Source organism: Carettochelys insculpta, chromosome 23 (genome assembly GCF_033958435.1).
Source record: "Carettochelys insculpta isolate YL-2023 chromosome 23, ASM3395843v1, whole genome shotgun sequence".
Classification (NCBI taxonomy): Eukaryota; Metazoa; Chordata; order Testudines; family Carettochelyidae; genus Carettochelys; species Carettochelys insculpta.
The window spans coordinates 11,066,750-11,075,363 of NC_134159.1; the positions used below are offsets into that span (position 1 = coordinate 11,066,750).

Sequence of the window (8,614 nt, forward strand, 5' to 3'; positions counted from 1 at the left end):
TGCCACCCCTTTTTTTAAAATGCAGCCCTGAGCCGCCCGCCCCCAACTGCTGCCCCACTGGGATGCCACCACCAGCCCCAGCCTTCTTCAGGTGCGTGGTTAGGCTGGGGCTGGGGCTGTCACGGCATGGAGCTGGGGCCATAGCCCTACTAGGGCGGCCCCAACTTTGGGGCTGGGGCTGGATCCCTGTATGGCGCAGGGGTGGAGCCCTGCCCCCAAGCCCCTGCCATGTCATGGGGCCAGGGCTGGAGTTCTGTACAGTGTGGGGACAAGGTCCCCTTGGACATCCCACAGGGCTGGAGCACGCCCCCCCAAGTCCTCACTGCGTGGCTGGGGCAGAGCTGGGGCCAGAGCCCTACTGGGGCAGCCCCTGCGACGGGGCTGGGGTTGGAGCCCTGCATGGTGCAGGGATGGAGCCCCTCCAGAGCCCCCGCTACATCATGTGGCCAGGGCCAGAGCCCCGTATGATATGGGGCCAAGGTCACCCACACCTCTCGCGGGTTGGAGCCGCCCCACCCCTCGGAGTCCCCACCATGAGGTGAGGCCAGAGCCCTGTGTGGGGTGGGGCTAGGGCCAGAGCCCCTCCAGAAGCTGCATTGCTGAGCCTTGAAGAACCTGCTGCAGGCTTGTTTCTCTCCCCTGCCCCAGCGGGCGGGGGGTGGGGGCGTGCATCCTGGCTGGGAGGGAGAGTACAGGAGCAAGCTGGGGGTGGGTGTTTGGGGTCTGCATGGGAGGAACAGTGCAGGAATGGGCTGAGGTTTGGGGATCTGGATGGGAGCTAAAGTGCAGCAGTGCGTGGGGGGGTTCAGGTCATTCCTCAAAGGTGTCATGCAAGAGACAATTGCGTGTGTCCTGACTTGACTCCCATAACATTCCACATTCCCAAGTTCCCACTGAAGTCTTGGCAGAGCAGCACTTGCAGCTGCGCTTCCCTTTCCTTGCGTGCCCTTGCCGGCACACCCTGGCAATGGGGGCGCTCTGGAGCATTGTGGGAGTCCCCCAGGCAGGCAGCACACAAGGCGTGCCGGCCCGATGCGCGCAGGGCGCCTCCGCACGAACTGTGAGTCCTTGGGGCAGAGTCCAGCACTGTGAAACAGAAAAGCCGCTGTTGCTTTGTTTCCCTGAGGCAGAACTGTTAGGAAACTGAACAACCACTGGAGGTATGAGGTCAAGGTGGAGGTTGACTGTTGTGGTGAGATTCAGAGAGTTACTCTGTCACTGTCTACACCCGAAGAGGGTAGAAAAGGGATTGAGGAAAGCTGTGCTGTGCACCCACCCCTCACTCTGGTGACATCGTTGGCTGACGGGTGCGCATGCGCGGCACGCAGGGGGCGGGGGGCACGACTCTGCACAACGTTCCGATCTCCTGCGGCGGGACGGGTTCACACCCACCGGGAGCGCTCCAAGGAGAACCAGCGGCTGCAGCGTTCAGGGCCGGCAGCGCTGCTCTGCGCCACAGTGTCCTCTGCTGGGCGCTCACGGAACGGCGGCGCTGCGGGGCAGAAGGGCAGTGGGGAGAGGTGGTATGAGGCAGCACAGCAGCATCCCCCAGGGGAGGGGCTGGGAGAGCCACGGCAGTGGGTGGGGCATTGTCGCAGGGGGTGGGGCCAAGGGGGCTCCTTCGGGGTCCAGTGTCCGGGCAGCACTGAGGACAATCCCCCAAGATCACCCCCAGCGACCCCAGGACATTGGAGCCAGTTCAGTTCTGGGTCCCCCAGTACAGCAAGGATGTGGATGCATTGGAGCCAGTCCAGCAGAGGGCAGTGAAAATGATAAGGGGACTGCAGCACATGATTTATGAGAGGAGACTGAGGGACTGGGGTTTTTTAGTTTGCAGAAGAGAAGAGTGACGGGTGATTTGATAGTAGCCTTCAGCTGCCTGAAGGGGGCTCTAAAGGGGATGGAGAGAGGCTGTTCTCACTAGTGACTCATGGCAGAACGAGGAGCAATGGCCTCAAGTTACAGAGCGGGAGGTGCAGGTTGGATATTAGGAAAAACTATTTCCCCAGGAGGGTAGTGAAGCACTGGAATGCGTTGCCTAGGGAGGTGGTGGAATCTCCATCCCTAGAGGATTTTAAATCCCAGCTTGACAAGGTCCTGTCTGAGATGATTTAGTTGCAATTGATCCTGCTTTGGGCAGGGGACTGGACTCAATGACCTCCTGAGGCCCCTTCCAGCCCTAGGATTCTAGGGGCTACTGGGACAAAGACCCCAGTCAGATGAGGGCTACTGGGTCCCTTAGCTGGGAGCTCAGCCGAGAGGCCCAGCATGGAATGGGCTGTGGGGACTAAATTCCCCTCTATTCTGCCAGCCAAGGCCAAGCAGAGTGTTTGCACTAACTCTACTTGTGTCTGCTTTATGGAGTGGGTGCTCCAGGCCCTGGGGCTGGTATCTCTCACTAGACTGACCGTGTGTGTGTGTGTGTGTGTGTGTGTGTGTGTGTGCACATGGGTACATGGTTATGCGTCACACAGCGCCTTTCGTGCTGCCTCCTTTGTACTAAAATAGCGCTGGCATCCCAGCCTGGCTGAAAGCGTTGACTGCCTTTCATCTCTTGCTGACTGCTGCCCCCTGGCCTCTCTCCTCAGCTCCTGCAGACGCGAGCATGCAGCACAGCCAGTCATGACATCCACCCCGCCTCATTTCTGCTTTTCTGAGCACAGGAAAGGTGGGAGCTGGACCATCTTTCCCCTCCTGAACTCCCCCGTCCTGCACTGGCATCAGCCAATAGCACTGCAGATCTGATGTCTGGACCTTTCAGCCTTCTCTGAGTGTCCTGGTGGTCCCGTTTCCACTCTGGGCTGGGTTCCTTTATTCCAAGAGTTCTCAACATTTTATCTTGGTGACGCTTTTCCCAGAGAAAACCTCAGTGTGTGACTCCCCTCCACCGATACATTAAAAAGACTGTCTTATATTTAACACTCTTATAAATGCTGTAGGTGAAGGTGGGGGGAAGGGCTGACAGCTCCCTTCCCCCGAACAGTGTGCCCTCTAATTTTTTTCCATCATGTGCAGAATAAATGTTGTTGTACGCACCAAGGCATGTGCATATGTGCACCACCAATAGGCACACACGCTGCTGGCTGTGTGTGCTCTGCTAATCAACTGGGCAGCAGCTGAATCTCTCCTGGGTGGCTGCCCCAAATCCTCAGTTTACAGGAAACACTGTTGGCTGGATGGGCTGTTGCTTCATGGTTTTGTAAAAAACAAATCATGTCAAACCAGCCTGATAGCTTTTTTTGACACGATAACGAGACTCGTAGATAAGGGAGAAGCAGTGGATGTGGTATACCTAGACTTTAGTAAAGCATTTGATACGGTCTCGCATAATATTCTTATCGACAAACTAGGCAAGTCCAACTTAAATGGGACTGCAGTAAGGTGGGTGCATAACTGGCTGGCTAATCGTACCCAGAGAGTAGTTGTTAATGGTGCTCAATCCTGCTGGAAAAGCATAACAATAGGGGTTCCGCAGGGGTCTGTTTTGGGACCAGTTCTGTTCAATATCTTCATTAATGATTTGGATATTGGCATAGAAAGTACGCTTATTAAGTTTGCAGATGATACCAAGCTGGGAGGGGTTGCAACTACCTTGGAGGATAGGGTCATAATTCAGAATGATCTAGATAAATTGGAGAAATGGTCTGAAGTAAACAGGATGAAGTTTAATAAAGATAAATGTAAGGTGTTGCACTTAGGAAGGAATAATCTGTTTCACACATACAGAATGGGAAAAGACTGTCTAGGAAGGAGTACAGCAGAAAGGGATCTAGGGGTTCTAGTAGATCACAAGTTAAATATGAGTCAACAGTGTGATGCTGTTGCAAAAAAAGCAAACATGATTCTGGGATGCATTAGCAGGTGTGTTGTGAACAAGACACGAGAAATCATTCTTCCACTCTACTCTGCGCTGATTAGGCCTCAGCTGGAATATTGTGTCCAGTTCTGGGCACCCCAATTCAAGAAAGATGTGGAGAAATTGGAGAAGGTCCAGAGAAGAGCAACTAGAATGATAAAAGGTCTGGAGAACATGACTTATGAAGAAAGGCTGAAAGAATTGGGCTTGTTTAGCTTGGAAAAGAGAAGATTGAGGGGGGACATGATAGCGGTTTTCAGATATCTTAAAGGGTGTCATAAGGAGGAGGGAGAAAACTTGTTCTTCTTGGCCTCTGAGGAGAGAACAAGAGGCAATGGACTTAAGCTGCAGCAAGGGAAGTTTAGGTTGGACATTAGGAAAAAGTTCTTAACTGTCAGGGTGGTCAAGTACTGGAATAAGTTGCCAAGGGAGGTTGTGGAATCTCCCTCGCTGGAGATATTTAAGAACAGATTAGATAGATGTCTATCAGGGATGGTGTAGATAGTGGTTGGTCCTGCTGTCGGGGCAGGGGACTGGACTCGATGGCCTCTCGAGGCCCCTTCTGGTCCTAGTGTTCTATGATTCTATGATTCTAGCTGCTGTGGCTGGAGGAGCTGCCTCAGCTTGAGCCTGTGCCATGGCCAGGACCACCACCACCATGGGAGCCGCCATGCACTCCTCCCACCAGCGTTGGTGTGCACTCACATACATGCCCCATCTCTGGTGGGACGAGCACCTGGCAGCTCCAGCAGTGGTTCCTCCAGGCAGCAATGGAGACTCCAGCTGTGGTGGGGCCTGAGCCCTGGATCCTGCGGTTCCAGCCTTGGTGGTGCCCCCGCTGTGGATCCAGCCTGTAAACCTTCAGATTTAATGGACTTTCTGCTTTAATGGACACCCTTCTCCACAATGAGTCCATTAAATCAGGGGTTTACTGTGTTGCCATTTTGTACTAGTGTAGACAAGACCTGACTTAACTCTACCAGAGTGGGCTTTCCCTCCACAGAAGAGGAAATACTTATACTGGCACAGCACTCACCAGAGGTGCCCTCCCCACCATCAGGGTCTGGCTGCAAAATGTCCTGGGAGGAAGGGAGGAGACACAAAGTTAAATAAAGCTCCTGGCTGTAGGTGAGATCAGCTGCTGCATTTACCTGCTGAACATTGTCATCCTCCTCGTCTTCCTCATCCACCACGTCCATTTGTTTGCTTTGTCTTCCTATATGCCTGCTTGAGCTCCTTTATTTTCACCTGGCACTGCTGGGCAACCTGGACGCTTTAGTTTTTAACATCAGCCCTCTGAGGTCTTGGCATAGATGTCTGTGTTTCTTTTGCTGCTTCATAGTTCAGTCAGCACAGTTTCAACCCCACACGCTGCAAAGATAGTCATGATCTCCTGCATGCTGGAGTTTGTTTGTGACTGGGGGAATTCATGGCCAGATGCACTGCTGAGTTGTGTCGCCTACTGTGCTGGCCAAACAGGAAATGAAATTCAGACTTTGTGGGGCCATTTCCTGCCCACTTGGAGAGCAGTGGAGCTGATAATTGAGGCCAGAGCAGCCACGTTGGGGCATGGTGGGATACCTCCAGTACTTGTGTTGGACGTAATCCCTAGGAATACAGTGATAGCAGCCAGAGGCTCAGTCACAGTGGTGTCATGGTTGAGTAACTTTCCCTCCATGAGAACAACAAGAAGTCCTGTGGCACCTTATAGACTAACAGATATTTTGGAGCATAAGCGTTCGTGGGCAAAGGCCCGCTTCATCAGATGCATGAGTTGGGGGGTGGTTTCAGAGGGGTATTTAAAGACACTCCGGAAGCTACAGACTAACACGGCTACCTCTTTGATACTTTTCCCTCTATGAGTGATGAGTGCTCCCAACAGGACAGGAAGGAAGTAGCCTGTGCTGTCCCTGAAGTGCTTCAGTCACAGCTGTGGCCTCCTAGGCCCCATGCAGCCCCCCTGTAGCCTAGACAGGCCAGACTCAAGGCACCAGCCTGAGGGGGTGCTGCACCTGCTCTCCGTTAGGGCTGGGCCAGTGACTCCTGTTCCCCTCCCCATGCAGCACCTGTCCCTTGCACTGGCCCTGTGCAAGAGGGACCCTACTCTGCCCTGTTGCCCAGCCAGAGGCTGCGGCATTCCCTGGACCAGAGAACCCAGGTGCTGGCTCCTCTCAGCCACTCGCAGCGCTATTTCGGTAGAGAACGGGGTGTGAATAGGGTGACAGTCCCTGATGGGAGGGAGGAGCCTTTTGGCAGAATTTGCAGCTGCTTTGCGTGGCACTCCCTGGGCGCCTTGGTAACAGTGTATGCTGCAGTGGGGGTGGGGCGTGAAGCTTGACCCTGGCCCGGCCCAACCCTGACCCCCTCTGGGCAGCCCTAGGATGGGAAGGGCCACTAAGCAAGCTGCCCCGCGCCCCCTAGTGGGTGGGACCCTTGAGCCAGGCCAGGCTCGCCCCCTACTGCAACTGCCTCACACCACCCTCTCCCTCAGGCTTGTCCCCCACTGCCATTGCCTCCCGCAGCTCTCACCCCGACCCCTGCCTGCCAGGCTCACCCCAGCCTGCCAGTGTTGCAGGAGCTTCCCCTGCCTTGCCCCTGCTCCCACCGCGGCAGCGCTACTCCTCTGCCACCCTGCTGGTGTGAGCGAGTCTTTCTCCCCATGTCATTGCTGCCAAGCTGCTCCCGCCCTTCGGAGACTGCCACATACAGTACCTGGCACCCAGTGCTGGGCGTCTGCCCCACAAGCCAAGCTCGCTCTAGCCCTCCCCCGCCTCAGTGCCACGGAAAGCTCTGCTGCAGGTGGCAGGCTTCTGGCCTCGGAGGCGGTGAAAGTCATTGTGCGCTGCCGGCGCATGAATGAGCGAGAGAAGGCGTTGGGCTGCAAGGCCGTGGTGAGCATGGATAGCACCCGGGGCCAGTGCTTCATCCGCAACCCTGGGGCCACTGACGAGCCCCCCAAACAGTTTGTCTTCGACGGGGCATATTACGAGGCCCACAGCACTGAACAGATCTACAATGAAATTGCCTGTCCTCTGGTGGAGGTGAGTGAGGTCAAAAGTGAGCCATGAGCCAGAGGCTCAGGCTTGAGATTGGCCATGACAGACAAGGCCTTTTCATCAACACTGTAGAGTGTAAACTTTCATTAAACAAAACTACAAATGTTTAATCTTTATTGTTACAAAGAAAATCTGCTGAATGTAACCTCATACAGCACTGTCTCCTTAATTCCTATGAAACTTTCCCAAAATAGTTCCTATTGTAGGTTTTTCAGAAAAATCAAATTTTTTTGATTTTGCAATTTGAAAATGTTGGCAGCTGCTGACTCAGTGCCCAGCTCTGCAGACAGCAGCACAGAGGTAAGGGTGGCAGCCACTTTCCAGTTGCCCAGCTCTAAATGCAATGCCTCCACCGGGAACAATGACAAAATAAGGGTAGCAATACCATAACCCACCCTACAATATCCTTGCCTTTTCCCCACCACCACCATCACACATCCACTTCTTTTTGGCTCAGGATCTTTACAATTACAACATGATATTTGTGATTTAAATAGCTGAAATTACAAAATTTACAGTGGACTTGGTACGGCCCTAACGATAAGGCAGTTATTGTACTCCTTTTATCACTCTTGTGGCTCTTCTTGAGCCCTCTCCAATTTTTCAACATCCTTTTTGAATTGTGGAGATTAGAACTGGACAAGCTATTCCAGCAGAAGTTACATCAGAACTAAATAAAGAGTGAATCTTTGATCATACGTGAGATTCCCCTGTTTAATTCCTTCAGGGATCACATTAGTCTTGTGGTTTCAGCACTGCACTGAGACCTCAAGTTCATCTGATTATCCACCACAATATCTGCCCAACAGATCTTTAATTCTGTAAATATGTTCTTTGTTCTTTCTTGCTAAATTTATCAATTTAAAATTAGTCCTCCTCTTGCTCTGACCCAGGGCCAAAGAATCCGTAATTCACATCAGCTGGTAGTATGAGACCTCCAGCACAGCTTACTCAGCTTGAAGTTCCTCATGAGTATGCAACTTTTACCCCTACATATTACAGATAGGTGCATAAGAATCCAGTCCTCTTGTTCTCTAGTTTGATTCAGTGGTCTGTAGCAGACACCAATTAATATGCTATCTTGGGCTTTATTTGTTGAGGCATTGATCCATAAATATCGAAGAACTTTTTTTTGAGTTATCGGTGACTTGGAAACAGGTGGTGCCATTTATGAAATAGAGTACCCCTCCGCTACCTCTTTTGCCTGCTCAGTCCTTCCTAAATAGGGAGTAACTTGATTTAATGTTCCAGTTGTGGAAGTCATACCTCCAAACTTTAATAACACCAACTAGATGGAATTCTTATATTCATGTACAAACATTTCCAGTTCCTCTTGTTTGTTAGCTGGGATCCTCGCATTAGTGTATAGGTGACTCAAGAATTTATTTTATTCGTTTTTTCATATTCATGGTTAGTTTGGTATGTAGCATCTTAATTCTATGCTAAACAAGTAGTCCATCTTTTAATTTAGTTTAACATCCTTATGACTACTCTAGTCACATTTTCATTCTGCTTAATCTTTTTTTTTTTTTGAGCTCTATTCTTTTTCACCCCAACCTCAAAAATGTTTCTTATTTTGGAAGGGAGAGACTATTGCTGCTATTTCTTTGAAATATTATGAGGAACATGTTTCGGGCAGGATCAGACAGACCTCTCTACTTGTAACAAATGCTCCTGTTGCATGTTGGTGTATGCTGTGTCT

The 8,614-nt window shown here is 51.8% G+C and overlaps 1 protein-coding gene across 1 annotated transcript in view; it reads left to right on the forward strand.

Annotated features, from left to right (window-relative positions):
* The first annotated feature begins 6,855 nt into the window (after window positions 1-6,855).
* Window positions 6,856-8,614, forward strand: part of KIF17 (kinesin family member 17) — a 94,514-nt gene continuing 92,755 nt past the window's right edge. The window contains exon 1 of the mRNA XM_074975863.1: window positions 6,856-6,897. The gene's annotated coding sequence lies outside the window, so the exon portion shown is untranslated. The remainder of the gene's footprint in view (window positions 6,898-8,614) is intronic.